At 45.7% G+C, this 26,585-nt stretch overlaps 3 protein-coding genes across 42 annotated transcripts in view; all 3 read left to right on the forward strand.

The window, feature by feature from the left end:
• Window positions 1-26,585, forward strand: part of TSR2 (TSR2 ribosome maturation factor) — a 1,158,091-nt gene that overhangs the window by 1,117,062 nt on the left and 14,444 nt on the right. The window lies entirely within an intron of this gene.
• The window catches only part of GNL3L (G protein nucleolar 3 like), a 517,777-nt gene that overhangs the window by 349,692 nt on the left and 141,500 nt on the right, over window positions 1-26,585 (forward strand). The window lies entirely within an intron of this gene.
• Window positions 1-26,585, forward strand: part of MAGED2 (MAGE family member D2) — a 645,534-nt gene that overhangs the window by 222,656 nt on the left and 396,293 nt on the right. The window lies entirely within an intron of this gene.

The raw sequence follows: 26,585 nt of genomic DNA on the forward strand, positions 1-26,585 counted from the left end.
CTGAGGCGGGCAGATCACGAGGTCAGGAGTTCGAGACCAGCCTGGCCAACATAGCAAAACCCTGCCTCTCCTAAAAATACAAAAATTAGCCGGGCATGGTGGCGCACACCTGTAGTCCCAGCTACTTGGGAGGCTGAGGCAAGAGAATCGCTTGAACCCAGGAGGCGGAGGTTGCAGTGAGCAGAGATTGCACCACTACACTCCAGCCTGGGCGACAGAGAGAGACTCAGTCTCAAAAAAAACAAAACAAAACAAAAACCCAGAATGTTGAGCCATTCAAAAGTGGTGGGGCATCAGGGTGGTAGTTTGGGTGGTTTATGAGATGAGGATGGTGAAATCCATAGTGGGTTAATCCCAAAGAAATGTGAATGCTGGGCTGAACAACTTGGGTATTTATCCTGTGGGAGAGGTAGAGTCATTGAAAGGTTTTGCATTTTTTTTTTCCAGTTTCATTCCACAGATGAAAATGGAAAGGTTTTTTTTTTTTTTTTTTTTTTTGAGATGGAGTCTCGCTCTGTCGCCCAGGCTGGAGTGCAGTGGCCGGATCTCAGCTCACTGCAAGCTCCGCCTCCCGGGTTCACGCCATTCTCCTGCCTCAGCCTCCCGAGTAGCTGGGAGTACAGGCGCCCGCCACCTCGCCCGGCTAGTTTTTTGTATTTTTTAGTAGAGACGGGGTTTCACCGTGTTAGCCAGGATGGTCTCGATCTCCTGACCTCGTGATCCGCCCGTCTCGGCCTCCCAAAGTGCTGGGATTACAGGCTTGAGCCACCGCGCCCGGCCGAAAATGGAAAGGTTTTAATCAGTGGAGTGACCTGGTAAATTTGCATGCTACAATAATTCAACTGTGTCAGTGATTTTTTGGAGCTGGCTTCTACCGACTCCCAAGAAAGACATTTGTTAGAATGTCAGGAATTTTGCAAGCTAACTGACATCATGTTAGTGGCTTGAAATTGGTCATAATGGGAATATTTACACCATGGAAATCAGCAAATGCTACAAATCAGGGTTTCTTTTTTTCTAGAGAGTTTATTAAACATTTACCAGGACACAGCTGGCAGTGGCCATTGTATCAGGTGGACTGGAAGAGGAAACTGGAGAGAGGCAAATGCTATAATCAAGGAGAGGTGGAAGTCATGCACCATGGCTGACACCCATAATCCCAGCACTTTGGGAGGCCAAAGTGGAAGGATCACTTGAGCCTAGAAATGCCTGTAGTCCCATCTACTTGGGAGGCTGAGGCAGGATGTTTGAGCCCAGGAGCTCAAGGCTGCAGTGAGCTGTGATTGCACCACTGCATTCCAGCCTCAGTGACAGAGTGAGACCCTATCTCTATTACAGTAAAAAAGGAAGTAAAAAGACAACCCACAGAGTGGGAGAAAATACTTTTAAATCACATATCTGATAAGGGACTAGCATCCAGAATATATAACAAACTCCTACAGCTCAACAGCAGAAAGATAAACAATCCAACTAAAAACAGGCCGGCACGGTAGTTCCTGCCTGTAATCCCAGCATTTTGGGAGGCTGAGGCAGGAGAATTGCTTGAGCCCAGGAGTTCAAGACCAGCCCAGGCAACATAATGAGACCTCATATCTACATTTTTTTTTAAAGCTGGGTGTGGTGGCATGCACCTGTGATCCCAACTACTCAGGAGGCTGAGGTGGGAAGATCACTTGAGTCCAGGAGGTTGAGGCTGCAGTCAGCTATGATTACACCACTGCACTCCAGTCTGGGCAACAGAGCAAGACCCTGTCTCAAATAATAATAATAATAATCATCATCATCATCATCATCATCCACCTAAAAATGGGCAACAGGTTCGAATAGACAGTTCTCCAAATAAGATATATAAATGGCCAATGAGCACATGAAAAAATGCTCAACATCATCAGTCATAGGGAAATGTAAATCAGAACCACAATGAAATATTACTTCCTACCTACTAGGATGACCATAAAAACAAACAAACAAACAAACAAAAACAGAAAGCAACAATTTTTGGTGATGATGTGGAGAAACTGGAACACTTGTACGTTGCTGGTGGGAATGTAAAATGGCGCAGCCACTGTGGAAAACAGTTTGGGTTCCTCAACAGGTTAAAAAGAATTATCATATGTCCCAGCAATTCCACTCCTAGGTACGTACCCAAAATAATTGAAAGTAAGTGTTGCGCATGAATATTCACAGCAGCACTATTCACAAATGCCAAAAGGTAGAAACATCTCAAATGTCTATGAACGGATGAATGGATAAACAAAATTTATGTCCATACAATAGAATATAATTCAGCCATAAAAGGGAATGAAGCACTGACACATGCTACAACATGGATGAACCTTGAAAACGTGTGACATGAAAGAAACCAGCCATGAAAGGCCACGTATTATATGATTCCATTTATATGAAATATCCAGAATAGGCAAACTCATAGAGACAGAAAGCATATTTCTGGTTTTAGCAGCTGAGGGGAGGAGGGAGTGGGGAGTGATTGCTTAATGGGCATGAGGTTTCTGTTTGAGGTGATGAACATGATAACGGTTGTACATAACATCACTGACCTGAATACTTTGAAATGATAAATTTTGTGTTATGTGTATTTTATCACAAAAAATGGAAAAAAAGAGACAGAAGTAAATAAAAGGGTCTTGCGGAAAACAGCTTAAAAACACTGATGTATGTACCACAGACTGTTCTAAGTCATTTGCAAGATTAAACTAATGGTATCGCTATAATAGCCTTATAAGGAAGGTGCTATTATTATTCCCTTGTGGTACCATGTCTAGGTTGATGATGAGACCACTAGCTAAGGAGTATGATTGTTTTAGCTTTCTTTCTTCCTTTTTTTTTTTGAGATGGAGGCTCACTCTGTCGCCCAGGCTGGAGTGCAGTGCAGTGTTGCGAGCTCAGCTCACTGCAACCTCTGCCTCCTGGAGTCAAGTGATTCTCCTGCCTCAGCCTCCCAAGTATCTGGGATTACAGGTGTGCACCACCATGCCCGGATAATTTTAGTATTTTTAGTAGAGATGGGGTTTTGCCATGTTGGCCAGGCTGGTCTCGAACTCTTGACCTCAAGTGATCTGCCCACCTCGGCCTCCCAAAATGCTGGGATTATAGGCATGAGCCACCGTACCCGGCCTAATTGTATTAGTTTTCTACTGCTGTGTAACAAACTACCATGAAGTTTGTGGCTTAAGACAACACACATTTATTGTCTGTTTCTGTGGGTCAAGGTTCTGGGCACAACTTAGCTGGATTCTCTAGAGTCTCATGAGGCTGCACTCCAGGTGCTGGCTCAAGGAAGAGGTCTCTAATCCCAGTCTTCTAAGGTGGAGTCATATATAATATAATGTTATGTTTTAAGTGACATCCCATCACCTTTGCCATATTATGTTACCTAATGAAAGCAGTGACAACCCATCAGCGTTTCCATGTTCTATTGGTGAGAAGCAAGTCTGCCTATATTCAAAAAGAAGTGATACAAAAGCACAGACGTCAGGAGGTGGGAATCTTTGGAGGTCATCCTTAGGGTCTGTCTGCCACAATGATTGAGTGAAACAATTTAATTCTGGGTCCCTGAGATTCAGGATTTTTTAAAAATTTCTTTTCTTTCTTTCTTTTCATTTTAAAAACATTTTCTGGCCGGGCATGGTGGTTCATGCCTGTAATCCCAGCACTTGGAAGGCCAAGGCAGGCAGATTGCTTGAGCTCAGGAGTTTAAGACCAGCCTTGGCAACAGGGAAAAAACCCCATCTCTACAAAAAATTCAAAAATTAGCTGGGTGTGGTGACATGAGGCTGTGGTCCCTCAGTTATGTGGGAGGCTGAGGTGGGGGGATGGCTTGAACCTGGGAGGCAGAGGTGGCAGTGAGCCAAGATTGCACCACTGCACTCCAGACTGAGTGACAGAGCCAGCCCCTATCTCAAAAAAGAAAAAAAAAATCTTTCATTTTTATTGTTTTTTAAGTGCTCTGCCCAAAGAGATTCAGGATTTTAAACAATTATTTTTTAATTTTTTTTTTTTTTAGACGGAGTCTTGCTCTATTGCCCAGGCTGGAGTGCAGTGGTGAGATCTCGGTTCACTGCAAGCTCCACCTCCCAGGTTGATGCCATTCTCCTGCCTCAGACTCCTGAGTAGTTGGGACCACAGGCGCCTGCCACCACACCCGGCTAATTTTTGTGTTTTTAGTAGAGACGGGGTTTCACCGTGTTAGCCAGGATGGTCTCGATCTCCTGATTTCGTGATCCGCCTGCCTCGGCCTCCCAAAGTGCCGGGATTACAGATGTGAGCCACCGTGCCCAGCCAGGATTTTAAACAAATCTAAAGGTTTTTTTTTTTTTTTTTGAGATGGAGTCTCACTCTGTCGCCCAGGCTGGAGTGTAGTGGCACAATCTTGACTCACTGTAACCTCTGCTTCCCGGGTTCAAGCGATTCTCCTGCCTCAGCCTCCCGAGTAGACACGGAGTTTCACCGTGTTAGCCAGGATGGTCTCGAACTCCTGACCCCATGATTCGCCCGCCTCGGCCTCCCAAAGTGCTAGGATTACAGGCATGAGCCACTGCGACTGGCCTAAATGATTTTTTAAATGAAAGAGCTTTAAAGAAAAATCCCCCCAGAAGAGATTCATCTTCAACTTGGTAGCAGATGAACTCTATAGCCTTCCTGCTTCCCACAAAGGACATAAACATTACTTAACCTTACATTGTATTAGGTATTTAAGTAAAAAAATAAATAAAAGTAAATATTACTTGACCAGCTTTAACACTCAATGTGGCTTTGGCTTTGCATTTCCTGCAGAGATGGCCATACCAGCCAATACCTTTAAGCATCCCCCTTCTACTTCCTCATGGAAATTGTCAAGTCGTTGCTTCAGACTGAGGCTCCCAGTTCATCGCCTAAAAACATGACAGTTGTTCTTTTTGGGGCTATCCAATTTCATACTTTCCACTGTGTGTAGTCTTGGCAAGAGGGGAATTCCTAACACCTGCTTCCCGCTGCTGGCTCCCATTACAAAAGCTGAAGGGGCCAGATCTTTTATTTACCTGATCCCTGGTATAGACATGGTATGGGCACTTGACCCAAATTTGGCTCACTCTTAGGACTTTGATGCAATGATGGAAGAAATTTTGGAAGTAAGACTGTTCCCTGCAATTTCAATGGTATCACAAACACTTTTTCCTTCCCATTCCTACAGATAAAGAATCAAAAGAACTTGTGCTCTGGGCTCTATTGTGGGACTCATAGAACCTAGGATATCCTAAGTCTGTTCCCTAAGTATCAGCTTTATTCCCCAGTGTGTGTGAGTTTATTGTAGGGGACCCCCTAGCTGAGGTTGCACTTCTGGTTATCAGAGAAAAGTCATAGATTCATTCATTCAACAAAAACTTCTTCAGTACCTGCTTTGGGTCAGGCACTGTTCTAGATACTGTGACACAATACTCTACAAGACAGACATATTCTTGGCTCTCATGAGCTTACATTTCACTGGGCAAGACAGATAATAAATAAACACACTCAGAGAGTAATAAGTTATATGAAGAAAATAAAACATGACAAAGTAATAGAGTGGTACATTGTGGGTGGAGTGGGGAACACAGCATTAAATAAAGAAGTTGGGGAAGGCCTATTTAAAGAGATGACATTTGAGCTGAGACCTGAAGCATAAGGCATCAGTGCTGTGGATATCTGGAGGAAAATAATTCCAGGCAAAAGGAAAAGCAAGTATAAAAACCCTAGATGGGATGAGTTTAATATGTTTAAGAAACAGAAACAAGGCCGGTGTGACTGGGATAGGAAGTCGTATTGGAGAGATTGCTTAACGATGGGAACACATTAAAGAAAAAAGAAAAGTTCAGAGAGTTATTGGGAGGCCAGATCATGTGTGATCTTACAGACTACTATAAGGACTTTCATTTCTTTTCTTTTCTTTTGAAATGGAGTCTCACTCTGTCATCCAGGCTGGAGTGCAGTGGTGCAATCTCAGCTCACTGCAACCTCTGCCTCCCAGGTTCAAGCAATTCTCTTGCCTCAGCCTCCTGAGTAGCTGGGATTACAGGCGCCCACCACCACGCCTTGCTAATTTTTTTTTTTTTTTGTATTTTTAATAGAGACAGGGTTTCGCCATGTTGGCCAGGCGGGTTTCAAACTCCTGACTTCAGGTGATCTGCTTGCCTCCACCTCCCAAAGTGTTGGGATGACAGGCATGAACCACTGAGTCTGGCCAGGACTTTGATTTTGACTCTGAGTGAGGTGGGAGCCATAGGAGGATTTTTAACAGGGGAGGGATTTGATCGACTTTGCTTTACACAGGACACCTTTGGTTGCCTACTAAACTATAGGGGGCAAAGGTGGAAGCGGGAGCAGGGTTGCTTTAAGTGCTGTTTGTCTATCATTGTGTGACTTTGAAAAGGTGCTTCCTCTGGGTGGACATAGCCCCATGGTACTTGGCTTGGAAAGAAGGGCCCTTGTTGCCAGGGGCAGTGGCTCACACCTGTAATCCCAGCACTTTGGGATGCCAAGGTGGGCGGATCACGAGGCCAGGAGTTCAAGACCAGCCTGACCAACATGGTGAAACCCCGTCTCTACTAAAAATACAAAAAAAAAAAAAAAAAAAAAATTAGCTGGGCCTGGTGGCATGCACCTATAATCCCAGCTACTTGGGAGGCTGAGGCAGGAGAATCGCTTGAACCAGGGAGTCAGAGGTTGTGGTGAGCCGAGATCGCGCCACTGCACTCCAGCCTGGTGACAGAGCAAGATTCTGTCTCAAAAAAAAAAAAAAAAAAAAAAAAGGGCCCTTGTCTAAAGAGAAAGATACCTCTTCCTCCTGCAGATGTAGCCCCACACCGAGGTTCATGGCTTGGCACCAGAGTGCAGACTGGATTTCAGCCCCTACTGGGGCCCTTAACCAGATATGCACAAACCACAGAACTATCTACAGCCTTGATCACAGAGACTGGTAGAAGGCTGTTGTGGCAATGCAGACGAGAGATGATGGCTTGGATCAGGGTGGTAGCGGGGTGGAGGGAGGCAAATGCACAAGGGAAATGCGGAGAATATACTTAGCCCTGGGGCTCAGTCCTAGCCCTGGGAAAATGGAGTGTTATTGCTTCTCTGAGAACAGCTGTAACGTCCACCAAACATGTGGGCTCAGACTCATTCTGGCCCTAAGCAATTCACCCAAGGGAGAAGTTGGGGTGGCTACTCTGGGAATTGTGGAGAGGGTTTCTCTTCTCCTGGAAAGATGCTATAGCCCCCAGGAAGCTTTGGCTCCCAGGAAGGTTGGCAGCCAATAGGCTGAGCTCTCAAGGGAGTCTGGGAGCAGTTGTGCTTCTGTGTAAATTGTGCAATATGAGGATATTAATTTGTCGTAATGATCGAATATATGTTCCAAGCAGCTAGATTGGGCTTGGCAGTTAGTGGACACACAGAATTCTTCAGCCCTAGCCCAAGTTCCTCCGTGGACTCACTGAGGAATCTTAGACAAATTGTTTCCTTTCTGAGACATAGTTTCTTCATTTGTACCATATGAGTAATATTCCCTGCAGATAAAAGGTTTTTGGATCAAATGGAATGAAACCGTGGATGTGAGGGAAACTGTTGGAAAGCTGGCCATATAATTGCGGGTATGGTGATGTTGCAGTGCCTTTCTCTCCTAACTGTCCCCTTAGTCCAGTTCTCATCCTTTTTGCCCGGACTTCTAGAAGAGCTCCCAGCTTGTTGCTCTGCCTTTGGTCTCCTTGTTGCCTGACCTAGTCTTCCTGAACCTTAAATTTCCTGAAAAAAAAATTTTTTTTGGTGTTTTGTGTGTGTGTGTGTTTGAGACTGAGTCTCGCTTTGTTGCCCAGGCTGGAGTGCAGTGGCGCAATCTCGGCTCACTGCAACCTCCGCCTCCCGGTTCAAGCGATTCTCCTGCCTCAGCCTCCTGAGTAGCTGGGACTACAGGCATGTACCACCACCATGTCCAGCTAATTTCTGTGTTTTTTTTTTGTTTGTTTGTTTTTGAGACGGAGTCTTGCTCTGTCGCCCAGGCTGGAGTGCAGTGGCGCGACTCCGCTCACTGCAAGCTCGGCCTCCCGGGTTCACGCCATTCTCCCGCCTCCAGCCTACCCAGTAGCTGGGACTACAGGTGCCCGCCACCATGCCCGGCTAATTTTTGTGTTTTTAGTAGAGACAGGGTTTCACCGTGTTAACCAGGATGGTCTCAATCTCCTGACCTAGTGATCCGCCCGCCTCGGACTCTCAAAGTGCTGGGATTACAAGTGTGAGCCACCACGCCCGGCCTCCTGAAGTTTTAAATACGTTCTTCTCTTGCTCAAAACCTGCATGGCTCCCCCAGAGCCCCCCAGAATTTTTTTTTTTTTTTTTTTGAGACAGAGTCTCGCTCTGTCACCCAGGCTCTGGAGTGCAATGGCCTGATCTCAGCTCACTGCAACCTCCACCTCCCGGGTTGAAGCGATTCTCCTGTCTCAGCCTCCCAAGTAGTTGAGACTACAGGTGTGTGCCACCACGCCCGGCTGATTTTTGTATTTTTAGTAGAGAGGGGGTTTCGCCATATTGGCCAGGCTGGTCTCGAACTCCTGACCTCAGGTGATCCAACCGCCTCAGCCTCCTAAAGTGCTGGGATTACAGACGTGAGCCACCGCGCCCGGCCGAGCCCCCCGGATTTATAGGAGGAGGCAACAGCTAGGTGCATTGCAAGGATGTGGACAGAACAGAAAAGATGTTGTCCTAAGAAAGTTCATTTGGGTGGTACTCAAACCACTGTGATCCTTCCCCAGCAGGGTTAGAGGAGACTGTTCCATCCACTTTTCTTTCCCCTTTCTTTTCTTCTTTTTTCTTCTGTCTCTCCTTCCCTTTGTTTTTCTCTAACCTTTCCTCCTTCCTCGCCTCCCTCTGTGCTGTCCCCTTTCTCTCTCTGTGTGATGCAGATTACTGCTTTGCTGTCTCTCTTCTCCCTCCCTTTGATGGGTTGGTTTTTGGTTCTGCCTGCTCCTCTCCTCTCTTGTCCCCTTGCCCCCCCTGCCCTGCCTCCAGTGCCCTATGGTTCCGTGTCCTCCTCATTCCCACTGTACCTTTCCTCCCCGACCCCACGTTTAAGGATGAGCAACCTCTCAGAGTCTGGAAGTCCCGCAGCTGTTCTGAGATGCTGGGGCCTCCCACCACTGGGGCCGGAAAAAGGCCGACCCTCTGGAGGGACCGAGAGGGAGGGGTAGCAGGAAAAAGGGGCGTTACACTTGCAGCTTTCTTTTTGGCCATTCATTTTGGAGGGGAAAAGTGAAACAAAGGAATTTAAAACTTCCTCTTTTGTCCTGCCCCAGATGCAACTAATGATGGTCTAAGAGCTTGGTTTGACTTTCTAGGAATGAAAACTGTTCTAAGAAACCGCATCTTTTAAACACTTGGTTTGCTGTGGACCACAGCATCTGATAAGACAATGAAAACAGAAAAGCTTTTAAAGCCAATTTAACCCACACACAAATGTGATTCTAATGAAGAGTCAATAGTCTGGTGGATCATTTTTCCTGCAACTCCTTGGAGAAGCTTAAAGAGGCTTTCAATCAGCGGGGTAGGTGGTGAATAAAATGTTCTTTTTGAAATGAATAAAGTTGATTTAAAGATGAAGATTAAGTAAATAATAGCCAAGGTGGCACTTGGTCTTGGAAAACATTCTAAGGTGGTTCTTCGCTGGCTGCTAGTTAGGAAACACTGGTCTAATGAAATCAATATGTAATGTGAGGGGGGCAAATGCCTGCACAGATTCATCAGAACTATAAACACATCTGAAGGAAGGATAGTTCCACAAACAAGTGTGGCCAGCCTTGATTTTTCAAATTATTTTTTATTTTTGGTGGAGATGGTGTCTCGCTATGTTGCACAGGGTGGTCTGGAACGCCTAGACTCAAGTCAGTCTTCTACTTTGGCTTCTCAAAGTGCTGGGATTACAGGCATGAGCCTCTGCTCCCAGCTGTGCCCAGCCTTGAAAAGGAGAGACACTGAATCAGTAGAGTGTGGGTAGGCCTATCCAGGCGAAAGGGATTTGATAACATTGCTTGTTGATTGTTGTTTGCCCAGATTCACTTCTCCCTCTTCCTAACCGTACCGTGGTTGCCTTTGTAGAATTCTTTCTGACCCCACTGTAGCAGGCCTTGTAAGTTACTCCCTTCTTCTAAGCTGTCAGCATCCTGCTTTGGTTCCAGTGCCCACCCTTCCCCTGTGGGATTCAGGACTAAGTCCTAATTGATTTAAACCAGTAGTTCTCCAAGTATGATCTGGGAATCCTTGGGGATCTACAAGACTTTTTCAGACTGTGAATTCAAAACTCTTTTCATGACATTGTTTGTCTTGAATTTTCACTCTCATTCTTTCACAAGTATATGGAGTTTTTCAGAGGTTACATGACATATGATGTCATCACTCTGACATTAATAGAATGTGTGCTTTTATTCACAATAGCAAAGACATGGAATCAACCTGTGTGCCCATCAACAGTGGATTGGATTAAAAAAATGCGGTACATATACACCATGGAATACTACACAGCCATAAAAAAGAATGAAATCATATCCTTTGCAGCAATATGAATGCAACTGAAGGACACTGTCCTAAGCTAATTAATACAGGAACAGAAAAACAAATACCACACGTTCCCAGTTATAAATGGGAGCTAAATGATGGATATTCATGGACATAAAGATGGCAACAATAGACACTGGGGACTACTAGAGGGGGGAGGGAGGGGGCAAGGGTTGAAAAACTAACTATGGGATGCTATGCTCAGTACCTGGGTGACAGGATCAATCATATCCCAAATCTCAGCATCACTAAATATGCCCAGGTAAGGAACCTGCACATGTACTCCCTGAATTTTTATTTGTTTGAGCTAGGGTCTTGCTCTGTCACCCAGGCTGGAATAAAGTGGTGCAATGACAGCTCACTGCAGCCTTGATCTCCCAGGGCCCAAGCAATCCTCCTACCTCAGTCTCCCAAGTAGCTGGGACTACAGGCACACACCACCATGCCTGGCTATTTTTAAATAATTTTTTTGTAGAGATAGGGTCTCACTATGTTGCCTAGGCTGGTCTCAAACTCCTGGTCCCACATGATCTTCCTGCCTCAGCCTCCAAAACTGTGGGATTACAGACATGAGCTGTTGTGCTTGGCCTAAATTTCTCATTCTTAGTTTATTACAATATAAAAACTGGCAGCTATCACTCACACACACAAAAGCTCTTTTAGGTCCTCAATAATTTTTAAGAGTATAAAGATGTCCTAAAGCCAAGAAGTTTGAGAATTATTGGCTTAAGCAAATTATGGGGGTCCCATTCCTGTGGGGGAATGTGACACTGTCCTGACTCATGAGACAGAAATAGGTTCCTCTGGGGGATGGTGTTCTGGGAAATGTGTCCTTGATGTTAAAAAGAAACACACAGGGCCAGGCACAGTGGCTCATGCCTGTAATCCCAGCACTTTGGGAGGCTGAGGCAGGCAGATCACTTGAACTCAGGATTTCAAGACCAGCCTGGGCAACATGGTGAAACCCCATCTTTACAAAAAATAGAAAAAATAGCTGGGCATAGTGGCATGTGCCTGTAGTCCCAGCTACTCGAGAGACTGAGGCAGGAGGATTCCTTGAGCCCAGGAGATTGAGACTGCAGTGAGCCGAGATTGTGCCACTGGACTCCAGCTTGGGGCGACAGAGTCAGACCCTGTCTCAAAAAAAAAAAAAAAAAAAAAAAAAAAGGAAAACCCTGAGTAGGCAAGAGGCAAGATCTTACCTCTTCTCTTCCTGGTGTGTTGAGAGGAGCAGGCATACAACCTAAGGTTAGCCAACCAGATGCTATCTTTGAATCGTGAGCAAAGGATACAAGGATGGAGGGAAAGGTGTTAAGTTGTTCACTCTTCCCTCTTTCCTTCTTTCTTTCTTTTCTTTCTTTCTTTCTTTCTTTTTCTTCCTTTCTCTTTCTTTCTTTTCCTTCTTCCTTTCCCTCCTTCCCTCCTTCTCTCTCTCTTTCTTTCTTTCCTTCCTCTCTCTCTTTCTTTCTTTCTTTCTTTCTTTCTTTCTTTCTTTCTCTCTTTCTTTCTTTCTTCTCTCTCTCTCTCTTTCTTTCTTCTCTCTCTCTCTCTTTCACAGGGTCTTGCTCTGTCACCCGGGCTGGAGTGAAGTGGCATGATCTCAGCTCACTGCAGCCTCGATTTCCCGGGCTCAGGTGATCCTCCCACTCAGCCTCCCAAGTAGCTAAGATTACAGGCACACGCCACCACACCCAGCTGATTTTTAAAATTTTTTGTAGAGATGGGGTCTCACTATGTTGCCTAAGCTGGTCTTGAACTCCTGGGCTCAAGTGATCCACCCACTTCGGCTTCCCAATAGTGCTGGGATTACAGGTGTGAGCCACCGTGCCACGTCCAAATTGTTCATTCTTTATTCCTGCAGCTCCCTTTATTTCCTCCCCAGTCTGAAGCCTGCTCCTCCAGCCACACATGGGTTCTACAAGCACTTAATAGCCATCCAATAATTCTCTAGCCAGAGTTGATTTCTGCTGTTCACAACCAACAACCTTAATGGAGATGCAGGGTCAGAAACAGGAATATTCCAATCACCACTGTTTCATTTTGTTTCATCAAGCAAATAGCACTCAAGACTCTCCATCTTGGTTGGGCATGGTGGCTCATGCCTGTAATACCAACACTTTGGGAGGCTGAGGTGGGAGGATTGCTTGAGCTTGGGGGTTTGAGGCTACAGTGAGCTATGAGCTCTCTCTTGGCTCTGTTCCTCTACTCAACCAGGGAGCCACTCCATAATTAATTTAATGGCATATTCTTTGTGGAGTAATCAAGTGTACAGTTTGCTTGTGTGGCCCAGCTCTGAGTTGAATCAGCTCTGTGTGTTCTTCAGAGTCAGGTTTCTGGATCCACGGGCTGAGGCTCACAGGCTCTGGATTGTAGAATGTGAGGAGCTTGCACCAGCAATAAGTAGGTCATCTATTCAGACAGTCAGCAAATGTTTACTGAGTATCTAACTGTTCTAACAGAATATAGCAGTAAACAAAATAGACACAGTCCCTGTCTTTGTGGAACTGACATTCTAGTTGGAGATATAAACATTAAATAATCAATTGTACAAGTATTTAACTGCAATAAATGCTAGGAAGAAAAAGTACAGGATACCATGAGAATGTACAGTTGGGCCACAAGCTGGTCTTTAGTGTCAGGAAAGGTTTGCCCTGAGAAAGGGACATTTGACATTAGGCAAAAGGGTGGGAGGAACATTTGAGGCAGAAAGAACATCTTATCAAGGTCCAGAGGTGAACAGTACGCCCAGGGGAACAGATTGTTCCCTGATTGTTGGGGAACAAAGTGAGGGGGAGGAAGCCAAATGAGGCTAGAGAGGTGGCAAGGGCCAGAAGTGGCTGTGTAGGCCAGGCTTCTTTAAAACTTTTTAAAATTGTGATAAAATACACATAATATAAAAGCTACCATTTTAACAATTTTTTCTGTAAATTTTTTTATAGAAGCATAGATTCAAATTGTCCTGAATATATACTCCCCCGCTTAACCATTTTTAAGTGTACAGTTTAATGGCATTAAGTGCATTCACATTGTTGTGCAACCATCTCCAGAACTATCTTCCTCTTATAAAACTGAAATTTTGTGCCCATTAAACAACTCCCCATTCTTCCCTCCCCCTAGTCCCTCGTAACCACCATTCTACTTTCTATCTCTATGATTTTGATTATTCTACGTACCTCATATATGTGGAATATGCAGTCTTTGACTTTTATTTTGTTTTTTTTTTAAGAGATGAAGTCTCTATGTTGCCCAGGCCCGTCTCGAACTCCTGGCCTCAAGGGATCCTCCCGCCTTGGCTTCCCAAAATACTGGTATTACAAGCATGAACCACCCTGCTTGACTTAGTCTTTCTCTTTTTGTTACTGGCTTATTTCATTTACCATGACGTCCTCAAAGTTCGCTCATGTTGTAGCACGTGTTAAAATTTCCTTTGGGCCACTCTTTTATTTCTTTTTTAAAATTTTTTTTTATTTGAGACAGAGTATTACTCTGTTGCCCAGACTGCAGTGCAGTGGTGTGATCATGGCTCACTGCAGCATCCACCTCCCGGGCTCAAGCGATCCTCCCACCTCAGCCTCCCGAGTAACTGGAACTACAGGCAGAAGCCACCACACTCAGCTAATGTTTGCATTTTTTTTTTGTAGAGACAGGGTTTTGCCATGTTGCCCAGGCTGGTCTCCAACTCTTGACCTCAAGCTATCCTCCCACCTCAGTCTCCCAAAATGCTGGGATTACAGGCATGAGCCACTGGGACTGGTGGGCCAGCCCTTCCTAAACTGTAATGTTGTCGCTTCCTCAGACCTACCCTGATTAACAAGGTGGTAGGCCATGCTAAGAATCTCAGGATGAGATTTTGAAATCTTAATCTTTGTGCTGTCCTTTTCTGCCTTACCTTTCCTGGTTCTTCAATCAGGAAACAAGGGCATCCATGTTTGTACTCATTTCCTAGGGCTGTCATAAAAAGAAGTACACAATTCTGGGGCAGGAGTGGGCATTAAAAAAAAGGTATCACAAACTGGGTGGCTTAAAACAATAGAAATTTAGGCCTGGCACAGTGGCTCACGCCTGTAATCCCAGCACTTTGGAGGCCAAGGTGGGCGGATCACCTGAGGTCGGGAGTTCGAGACCAGCCTGACCAACATGGAGAAACCCTGTCTCTGCTAAAAACACAAAAAAATTAGCTGGGCGTGGTGGCACATGCCTGTAATCCCAGCCACTCAGGAGGCCTAGGCAGGAGAATGGCTTGAACCTGGGAGGCAGAGGTTGCAGTGAGCTGAGACCACGCTATTGCACTCCAGAGCCTGGGCAACAAGAGCGAAACTCCATCTAAAAAAAATAATAATAATAACAATTAAAAAAACAAACAAACAAACAAACAAAAACCCAGAAATGTATTCCCCATAGTTCAGAAAACCAGAAGTCCAAAATCAAGGTGTTGGCAGAGTTTGTGACTTGAGGAGGCTCTGAGGGAGAGTCTGCTCCATACCTTTTTCCCAGCTTCTGGTGGTTTCCAGCAATCCTTGGCTTCTACATGCATTACTCCAATCATTGCCTCCATCTTCACATGGCCATCTCCCTGTGTGTCTTTTTTCTTTTATCTTTTTTTTCTTTTTCTTTTTGAGATGGAGTCTTGCTCTGTCATTCAGGCTGGAGTGCAGTGGCGTAATCTCGGCTCACTGCAACCTCTGCCTCCTGGGTTCAAGCCATTCTTCTGCCTCAGGCTCCTGAGTAAGTGGGGTTATAGGTGCGTGCCACCACACCCCGCTAATTTTGTATTTTTTAGTAGAAATGGGGTTTCACCCTGTTGGCCAGGCTGGTCTCAAACTCCTGACCTCAAGTGATCCGCCTCGGCCTCCCAAAGTGCTGGGATTACAGGCAAGAACGACCGTGCCCTGCCTGTTTTCTTGTATCTTGTCCAAAATTTACTCTTTTTTTTCTTTCTCAGTCCAGGGCAAAGCTGAACAAAATCCACTCTTCTTACAAGGACACCGATCATTGGATTTATGACTCACCCTAATCCAATGTGACCTCATCTTAACTTGAATACATATTTCCGAATGAGGTCAAATTCACAGGTTCTGGGTAGACACACATTTGGAGGGGTCACTATTCAACACAATAGTACACTGTTGCTTCTACAACAAGGATTGTTTTTTTTTTTTTTTTTTTTTTTTTTTTTTTTTTGAGACGGAGTCTCGCTCTGTCGCCCAGGCTGGAGTGCAGTGGCCGGATCTCAGCTCACTGCAAGCTCCGCCTCCCGGGTTTACACCATTCTCCTGCCTCAGCCTCCCGAGTAGCTGGGACCACAGCCGCCCGCCACCTCGCCCAGCTAGTTTTTTTTTTTTTTTTTTTTTTTTTTTTTTTTTTTTTTTTTAGTAGAGACGGGGTTTCACCGTGTTCGCCAGGATGGTCTCGATCTCCTGACCTCGTGATCCGCCCGTCTCGGCCTCCCAAAGTGCTGGGATTACAGGCTTGAGCCACCGCGCCCGGCCAACAAGGATTGTTAGAAAAGGAACGTAAGAGAAAGATGTAGATAATGTTCAGCTTTTGTTTTGTTTTGCTTCTAACTTAGGCTTTTGAACAAAAGTTGTTGCACAAAACGTACTTTGTGCAAAAGAGAAATCCTGGCCGGGCACAGTGGCTCACACCTGTAATCCCAGCACTTTGGGAGGCCAAGGCAGGCAGATCATTTGAGCTCAGGGGTTCGAGATCAGCCTGGCCAACATGGTGAAACCCCATCTCTACTACAGATAGAAAAATTAGTAGGGCACGGTGGCCACCGCGCCCAGCCCAGTTACATATTTTCTAATTCTCTGAATTAAATGAAAACTGGCTTGAGCCTTCAGAGGCCAGTGTAGCAATAAGTTTAGTACCACTTTCTGCCCGGGTGAGGTGGCTCACGCCTGTAATCCCAGCACTTTGGGAGGCCGAGGCAGGCGGATCACGAGGTCAGGAGATCAAGACCATCCTGGCTAACACGGTGAAACTCCGTCTCTACTAAAAATACAAAAAACATTAGCCGGACATGGTGGCAGGCACCTGTAGTCCCAGCTACTCGGGAGGCTGAGGCGGGAGAATGGCGTGAACCGGAAGGCGAAGATTGCGTCACTGCACTCCAGCCTGGGCGACAGAGTGAGACTCCGTCTTAAAAAAAAAAAAAAGTTTAGTACCACTTTCTTTGGCTCTTCTCTTCCTCTGGTTTATCCAGGAATTTACACAATCTGCAAAGGAGGTCGCCTTGATGTCTAACCCTCAGCGCTGCACGGGGAGGTGGGGTCAGGGGTTGGTGGTGGTGGGTGGGGGGTGGGGTAAGGCTGCCACTGCCATGCCTGCCATTTTGCCCCATTGCCACAAAATGTCGCTATTGAACACCAGTCCGCTTCTATCTGGTACTGCTGGTCTACCACAGAGCAAAGCTTTGCTGACCCCCACCTTCCAGTACAGATCAGTGAGGTCCTTCACAGGTTCCCCAAGAAAGTGAAGTTCAGGGGTTTAAAACGGAAGGCCTCTAAATCTTTGGGATGAATGACCCTGAGTGACCAGTCTTTCTGGGCATACACTCAGCTCTTCTCAGAGATCTCACTGTCTCAAAGGCACTAGGTTCAGATTAAGGCAATTGTTTGCCCATCATAGAACATCCCTCTTTCCATTCCCTAGGGATTCATCAAACAAAACAAAAGCAGACTTAACATCTCTGTGAGGGTTAATCTACATGAAGGCCCTGGTTCTCAGAAATGGAACGAATGCGTGGAGACACGGGCATCATTGTGGATGAGGCCAGCAGCTGAGAATTTCAGGAACTGTTGAGCTCCTATTTCTCCCAGGCAAGGTAACAGAACACTCAAGGAGTTTCCAACTGGGGCCTTATTGGGTATGAAGCAGATTACATAGTGGAGGAAACAAAAATCTGGGTGCGCTTTGCTTGGCCCCACTGTTCTCATAATAGGTGCTCCCAGGCTGGCCAACGTGTTATCCAAATGGCTTTGTCTCCAAGGCTCCAAAAATTTTCTGATAGCAAATAGTATATTATGTCCACTCAAACTTTGGTTTACAATGGGCTTATTATTCCATATCACATAGTAATTTATTTTTTTATTTTTGGCCAGGCATGGTGGCCTACACCTGTAAATCCCAGCACTTTGGGAGGCCAAGGCAGGTGGATCACTTGAGGTCAGGAGTTTGAGACCAGCCTGGCCAACATGGTGAAACCCCATCTCTACTAAAAATACAAAAATTAGCCGGGTGTGGTGGTGGGCACCTGTAATCCCAGATACTTGGGAGGCTGAGGCAGGAGAATCACTTGAACCCAGGAGATGGAGGTTGCAGTGAGTCGAGATTGTGCCACTGCACTCTAGCCTGGTTGACAGAGCGAGACTCCATCTTGTAGCAGGACGAGCCGCAGACAAAACTCCTCAGACACCGAGTTAAAGAAGGAAGGGGTTGGCCGGGCGCGGTGGCTCAAGCCTGTAATCCCAGCACTTTGGGAGGCCGAGACGGGCGGATCACAAGGTCAGGAGATCGAGACCATCCTGGCTAACCCGGTGAAACCCCATCTCTACTAAAAAATACAAAAAACTAGCCGGGCGAGGTGGCGGGCGCCTGTAGTCCCAGCTACTCCGGAGGCTGAGGCAGGAGAATGGCGTGAACCCGGGAGGCGGAGCTTGCAGTGAGCTGAGATCCGGCCACTGCACTCCAGCCTGGGCGACAGAGCGAGACTCCGTCTCAAAAAAAAAAAAAAAAAAAAAAAAAAAAAAGAAGGAAGGGGTTTATTCGGCCGGGGGCATCAGCAAGACTCCTGTCTCAAGAGCCAAGCTCCCCGAGTGAGCAATTTCTGTCCCTTTTAAGGGTTCACAACTCTAAGGGGGTGCGCGTGAGAGGGTCATGATCGATTGAGCAAGCAGGGGGTAGGTGACTGGGGGCTGCATGCACCAGTAATTAGATCGGAACAAAATAAGTTAGGGATTTTCACAGTGCTTTTCTATACAATGTCTGTAATCTATAGATAACATAACCCATTAGGTCAGGGGTCGATCTTTAACTACCAGGCCCAGGGTGTGGCGCTGGGCTGTCTGCTTGTGGATTTCATTTCTGCCTTTTAGTTTTTACTTTTTCTTTCTTTGGAGGCAGAAATTGGGCATAAGACAATATGAGGAGTGGTCTCCTCCCTTAATCTCAAAAAATTATTATTATTATTTATTTTTTTTGAGACGGAGTTTTGCTCTTATTGCCCAGGTTGGAGTGCAATGGCACGATCTTGGCTCACCACAATCTCTGCCTCCTGGGTTCAACCGATTCTCCTGCCTCAGCCTCCTGAGTAGCTGGGATTACAGGCATGCGCCACCACGCCTGGCTAATTTTTTGTATTTTTAGTAGAGACGGGGTTTCTCCATGTTGGCCAGGCTGGTCTCAAACTCCTGACCTCAAGTGATCTTCCTGCCTCGACTTCCCAAGGTGCTGGGATTACAAGCGTGAGCCACCACGCCTGGCCAAAAAAATTATTTTTTATGTTTATTTTTTGGAGACAGGGTCTTGCTCTGTCACCCAGTTGGACTGCAGTACCACAATCATGGCTCACTGCAGCCTTGACACCCACCCACGCCCAAAGCTCAAGTGATCCTCCCACCTCAGCCTCTCAGGCAGCTGAGATTATAAGCACATGTCACCAGGCCTGGCTAATTTTATATATAGAGAGCGATATTTCTATCTATCTATCTATCTATCTATCTATCTATCTATCTATCTATCTTTTTTTTTTTTTTTTTTTTTTTAGAGATGGAGTCTCGCCATGTTGCTTAGGCCTCTTCTCAAACTCCTGAGCTCAAGTGATCCGCTCACCGCGGCCTCCCGAAGTGCTGGAATTACAAGGGTGAGCTGCCATTTGCCATTTCCGGCCCACATAGTAATTTAATACATCCACTCATAGCAAAACTTGAACCTGTAACACTTCATTAATTAGAATTCAGCATGTTATTCTGGGAAGCTTCCCTCCAAATCATTCCGGCAAGCTTAGCAGAAGTCCAGCCCAGCCTCATCTCCATATTTGTAACTGTGGGGTTTAGTCAGGATTCTTTGTTTGCAAGTAACAGAAAATGGCCCTGTCTACCTTAAGGAAGAAGGGAATTATTTCAAGGCTACAAGGAGAACTCACAAGATTAAAAGGAAGGTTGGACAGACAGAAGCCATTCAACTACCAAGGGAACTTGATAATAGTGAGACTTATTAATGAGTTTTCCCAGACACCACTCCTGAAATGAATGAATGGACTTTTTTTTTTTTATTATTTCAGATGGAGTCTCGCTCTGTCGCCAGGCTGGAGTGCAGTGGCACCATCTCAGCTCACTGCAACCTCTGCCTCCTGGGTTCAAGCAATTCTCCTGCCTCAGCCTCCCGAGTAGCTGCGACTACAGGCATGCACCACCACCCCTGGCTATTTCTTTTATTTATTTATTTTTAGTAGAGGCGGGGTTTCACCATGTTGGCCAGGATGATCTCGATCTCCTGACCTCCTGATCCGCCCGCCTCAGCCTCCCAAAGTGCTGTGATTACAGGCGTGAGCCTGTAAAAGGCAGGTCCCATCACCTTTTAACTAACTGCCCCTCAGTCCCCTCATGTCCTCACTTCCCTCCTTACCCAGTATGGTAGGCAGAATTATCTGATGACCCCCATAGTATCTCTACCCCGTTATTATGCCCTGTATAATCCCCCTTCCCTTGAAGGGGGTGGGCATTGTGACTTGCTTCTAACCGATAGAATATGGCCAGGATGATAGGATTTCACTCCTCTGATTTGCCCTGCCCCTACCTCTCTCTCTGTCTCTCTCTAGATACAGCTATGGCTCCATCTTGCTAGCATGCAAAGAACTCAAACTGATGGCCTTGAAGAGCGAGAAGCTGCTATGCTATTGTGTACTACCTATGGAGATGGCCACATGGCAGGCGGCTCCTAGGGTCTGAGGGCCTTAGTTCTACAACCACGAAGAGCTAAATTCTGCCAACAACCATGTGAGTTTGAAAGAGGACCCAAACCTCATATGACGCTGTAGTCCTGGACAACATCTTGATTGCAGCCTGTGTGACCCTGAACAGAGAATTCAGTTAAGCTGTGCACGGATTTCTAACCCATGGAAACTGGGAGACAATATGTGTGTTTTTTTTACAGCTGTTAAATTTGTGGTAATTGGTTATGTGGCAATAGAAAACTAATACACTCAGCTTAGATTTCATTATTCATCATTATAATCACTCTCTTGCAAACATCCTTACTATTCTAGCCCTTGTGGCCAACAGATGCTAAAGTGACCTCCAGTAATCCCCACCACCTGGTGCTTATGTCCTATGTAATCTTATCTTCTGGAGTGTCAGCAGAACCTGTGACTTGTTTCTAGCCTTCTAGAATATGGCAGGCCAGGTGCAGTGGCTCATACCTGTAATCCCAGCGCTTTGGGAGGCTGAGGTGGGAGGATCTTTTGAGCCCAGGAGTTTAACACCAGCCTGGAAAACATAGCAAGACTCTGTTTTTACAAAATAAATAAATAAATAAAAAACAATAGAATATGGCAAAGGTGATGGGATGTCAGTTTGCTGAGACTCCATCTTGGTATACTGGAGTTACAGAGACTCTCTTTTGTCAGCTTTGAAAAAATAAGCTGCCAAGTTATCAGAGGGCCATGTGGCAAGAAACTCATTACTTGCTGTTGAGAGCAAACTCTGGATGAAAGCTAGCAAGAAAATGAGGACCTCGGTCCTATAGCTTCAAGATTAATTCTTCTTTGATATGATACAGGAGATATTAAAGAAACAAAAGATGAATTATTCCAACAGTCTGAGGGAGCTTGGAAGCAGATATTTTCCCTAGTTAAGCCTCTGATGAGACTGTAGCCCCAGTTGACACCCACGATGCAGCCTAGTTAGACCCTGAAAAAGAGGACCCAGATAATTTGTTCTCTGACTCTTGACACACAGAAACTGTGAGGTAACACATGTGTGTTGTTTTATGTCTCTAACTTTGTGGTAACTTGTTACACAGCATAGAAAACAAACACAGCCCATCTGTCTCATCTTTATACTCATCTGGCCAAACACAACCCAGGTTACTCTCTACCTCTACAAGAGAGCAGCTGAATGCTGTTAGAGAAAACGAAACAAACAAACAAACAAACAAAAAACCAACACAAGCCAATGATTTCCACTATAAAGTATTGATTGCAGACCTCAAATAAGTATTAGTACCCAGGACTCATAGCAATCCTGCTATGATCACCTCTCCACTCTCAGAGATAACTATTTTTTTTTTTTTTTTTTTGAGACAGGGTCCTGCTCTGTTGCCCAGGCTGGAGTGCAGTGGTGCAATCTCAGCTCACTGCAACCTCTGCCTCCTGGGTTGAGGTGATTCTCCTGCCTCAGTCTCCCAAGTAGCTGGGACTACAGGTGTGCACCACCACGCCTGACTAATTTTTCTATTTTCAGTTGAGATGGGGTTTCACCATGTTGATCATGGCTGGTCTCGAGTTCCTGACCTCAGGTGATCTGCCCACCTTGGCTTCCCAAAGTGCTGGGATTACAGGCGTGAGCCACCGCACCCGGCCAGGTATAACTATTTCATACCTCCTCCTCTCCTCCCAAACTGTGCTCATCCCAGGCTCTGTCCTCACTTTCAGTTGATGGCCTCACAACACCCTTCATTAAGAAGGTAGAGCTGGGCTGGACACGGTGGCTTACGCCTGTAATCCCAGTACTTTGGTTAGGCCAAGGCGGGAGTATCACGAGGTCAGGAGTTCGAGACCACTCTGGCCAAAAAAGTGAAACCCCATCTCTATTAAAAATACCAAAAATTAGCCGGGTGTGGTGGTGTGCGCCTATAATCCCAGTTATTCAGGAGACTGAGGCAGGGGAATCGCTTGAACCCAGGAGACGGAGATTGCAGTGAGCCGAGATTGCCCTATTGCACTCCAGCCCAGGCGACAGTCCGAGACTCCGTCTCAAAAAAAAAAAAGAAGGTAGAGTTGGGCACAGTGACACACACCTGTGGTCCTAGCTACTTGGGAGGCTAAGGTGAGCTTGTGAGGATCACTTAAGCCCAGGAGTTCGAGCTTACAGTGAGCTATGATGGTGCCACTGAACTCTAGCCTGGGTGACAAAGTGAGACCCTGTCTCAAAAAAAAAAAAAAAAAAGAAGGTAGGTAGACACAACATTCAAATGGGAATTTCCTTCTCTCACCATGAAATCTACAATCCTCTCTGCACCCAACCTCCTCTTCTTCTGACTTCTCACATGGAGGAACTGTCCCTCCTAATATTAAAGACCAGTCCCTCTATTTTGGCATTTGGCACCTCTCATCTACCCAAAATCTTTGCTCCTTAGGTGACTCTCATGTCTCCTGCATCACCAGTTTCTCCTCTTTGAGCCCATTCTCATCATCACATGCATGTGCTCTATTATGTATCATCTCTTTTTTTTTGGAGATGGAGTTTTGCTCTTGTTGCCTAGGCTGGAGTGCAATGGTGCGGTCTTGGCTCACTGCAACCTCCACCTCCTGGATTCAAGCGATTCTTCTGCCTCAGCCTCCCAAGATGGGATTATAGGCACCTGCCAACACGCCCGGCTAATTTTTGTATTTTTAGTAGAGATGGGATTTCACCATGTTGGCCAGGCTTGTCTCGAACTTCTGACCTCAGGTGATCCACCCCCCGCCTTGGCCTCCCAAAGTGCTGGGATTACAGGTGTGAGCCACCGGGCCTGGTCGATATACCATCTTTAAGAGCTCCCTTGAATACCATGAGCTCTTCCTACTACTGCCTATTTCTCTGCTCCTCTCATGCAAACCTTCTCCAGATGTAAGCTACATATTACTCTCTCCACTTCATCTCCCACTCTTCAACCAACTGCAGCCTAGCTTCATACCACTCCATAGAACCTATTCTTGTCAAAGTCACCAAAGATGTCATGTCAAATCCAACAGACAGGTTTTTGTTTTTTTTTTTCCTCATCCTACTTGTCCTTTCAGTAGCATCTGGCAATCAAAAATCCCTCCTAGAAACACGTGTTTCTTCTCAGTCTCCTTTGCTGACATCTAAATGTTGAAGTTCTCTGAGCTTGTAGAACGAACTGCCTCCTTATCATCTATCTCCACTGGATTATCTCACAAGCACCTCAAATTGAACATGTCTAAAACAGAAATCTTGATATTCTTCCCCAAGTTCTTCCCTCCTCTCACCTTCTCCCATCTGTATAACCAGTAGTTACTGAACTAGAAAACTGAGAATCATCTCTTCTATCACCTCCTTTACACTCAACTTATTATAGAGTGCTATTGGTTCTACCTCTAAAATTTATCCTGAATTTGTCCATATCTCTCTGTCTCCACTATCTCTAATCTACACCAAACCACCATTGTCTCTTGTTTGAACTTTTTTTTTTTTTTTTTGAGATGGAGTCTCGCTCTGTTGCCCAGGCTGGAGTGCAGTGGCGCAATCTCGGCTCACTGCAACCTCTGCCTCCCAGGTTCAAGCGATTCTCCTGCCTCAGGCTCCTGAGTAGCTGGGATTACAGGTGTGCACCACTACTCCTGGCTAATTTTTTTTTTTTTTTGTATTTTTAGTAGAGATGGGGTTTCACCATTTTGGCCAGGCTGGTTTCAAACTCCTGACCTCAGGTGATCCACCCGCCTCAGCCTCCCGAAGTGCTGTGATTATGGGCATGAGTCACTGTGCCTGGCTTGTTTCAACTATTATAGTAGCTTCCCAGTGGTCTCTCTGCTTCTACTTACGCCCTTCTATAATTCCTTCTCCATATAATAGCCAAAGTGATCTTTCAAAAATAAAAGTCAGATGTCTTCATTCCCTGGCATAGAATATTTTCCATTGTATTTAAAATAAAATTCAAACTTCTTGCCTGCCTGTGGCATTCGCCTCATCTCCTGTAGCTCTTTCCCTCTCATACTAAGCACTATCACCCTGGCCTTTGTGTTTGCTCTTTCCTTTTCTTGGAACCTTCTTTCTCTGGCTCTACATCTGAGCACACCTTAAATGTTTTTGTTTGTTTGTTTGTTTTGAGATGGACTCTTGTTCTGTCACCCAGGCTGGAGTGCAGTGGCTTGATCCTGGCTCACTGCAACCTCTGCCTCCCAGGTTCAAGTGATTCTCCCGCCTCAGCCTTCCCAGTAGCTGAGATTACAGGCACAGGCCACCATGCCTGGCTAATTTTTGTATTTTTAGTAGAGATGGGGTTTCACCATGTCGGCTAGGTTGGTCTCAAACTCCTGACCTCATACGATCCACCCACCTTGGCCTCCCAAAGTGTTGGGATTACAGGCGTGAGCCACTGCGCCTGGCCTACCTTAAATGTTACATCCTCAGAAGTGCCTTCCCTGACCACCCTCCCTCCACCTTTATCCTCACTCAAATATAAGTCCTATGGAAGCAGAGCCTTTGTCTGTCTTATTGGCTCCCCAGTGCTTAGCACATAGTCAGCATTCAATCAATATTTAAAGAATGAGTGAATAAATTAGGCAGTTTCTCTGAGGATCTGAGTACAACATATCTAGGTGTAAAGATGGAGTCTGGTGGTGTAAAAGGTAAAATGCAGTGGACAATTGAGATTATTTTATTCAGGCTATTGCAATAGGGAGACCATACACTATTGAGAAGCATCTCAAAGAAAAGGAAGGGGACTGGAATTTTATGGAGGCAAGTAGACAAGGGTTGACAATCTAGGAGTCTTTTGGGGCAATGAGGAAGGATAAAGACCGGTCTTTTCTGAGTCATTGAGGAAAGGTGAAGGTGACTCTTATCTTGGCCTATGTGGGAGTAGAGAGGTCCTCTGTGGTGAGCCCTTTCTGGAGAGCAAAAGGGTGGGGGATTTTTCTTATTTTTTTCTTATTTTATTTTATTTTTATTTTTTGAGACAGAGTCTCACTCTGTCACCCAAGCTGGAGTGCAGTGGCATGATCTTGGCTCACTGCAGCCTCCACCTCTCTGGTTCAAGTGATTCTCCTGCCTCAGCCTTTCGAGTAGCTAGGACTGCAGGTGCATGCCACCAGGCCCAGCTAATTTTTTCTATTTTTAGTAGAGATGGGGTTTCACCATGTTGGCCAGGCTGATCTCGAACCTCAAGTGATCGCCTGCCTCAGCCTCCCAAAGTGTTGGGATTACAGGCGTCAGCCACCATGCCCAACCTATTTTTTATTTTTATTAATCATTTATCTTTGTTTTGTTTTGTTTTGTTTTGTTTTCAGATACAGACCTATAGAAGGGTTGGGGAATTTTTTGACCATGGCTGATTTCCAGGAATACAGGGTTCAGATAAGTTTCAACATTGTCAGTGGTTATCTCAGTTTCCCGATAGGGGCTTCTTCTAGAGATTTCAACCTGGGGTATCAGTTTGGGGGCCTATTCTAGGCACTCACTCTGGAGGCCTATACTTGGGTTCAATCTGAGCAACCTGAGTGACCACTAAGGGCTGTTATTGTAGATCAGTTAGTCTGAGGTCCTAGCCTGAAGGACTCAATTTGTGACTTCAGTTTGGCAGATCAGTTTCAGAGAACTCTACCTGGGAATTTTAGTCTGTAGAACTCAGTTTGGAGGCTCTGACTGCGAGGGGTACTCTATCTGCTAGGCACAGTCAAGGGGCTCATTCTGGATATGACAGGTTGGTGCTCCATCCAAGGTTCATTCTAAGGTTGGTAGTATGACTTTCTTCTGCAGAGCTCAGAGTATTGCTTTAGTATGGGGATCTGAAACTTAATTCTGCAAACTGAGTCTGTTATACTCAGCTTGGGGAGCTTCTTCAGGGAACTCTGGGGAAATCATTTTAGGGGTTTGGTCTAGAAACTGTTTGGGCCACCTGCTTTTTGGTATTCTGTTCAGAGGCTCAGGCACTGGTATACCTGAGATCAATCTCATTGTATTAGTCAATCAGGAGCTCTGTCTAGATCACTCACTGTTGGATGCTCAGCATAGGCATTCAGACTTTTTTGTTTTGTTTTGTTTTGAGACGGAGTCTCGCTCTGTCGCCCAGGCTGG

Source organism: Macaca thibetana, chromosome X (assembly GCF_024542745.1).
Source record: "Macaca thibetana thibetana isolate TM-01 chromosome X, ASM2454274v1, whole genome shotgun sequence".
Taxonomy (NCBI): domain Eukaryota; kingdom Metazoa; phylum Chordata; class Mammalia; order Primates; family Cercopithecidae; genus Macaca; species Macaca thibetana.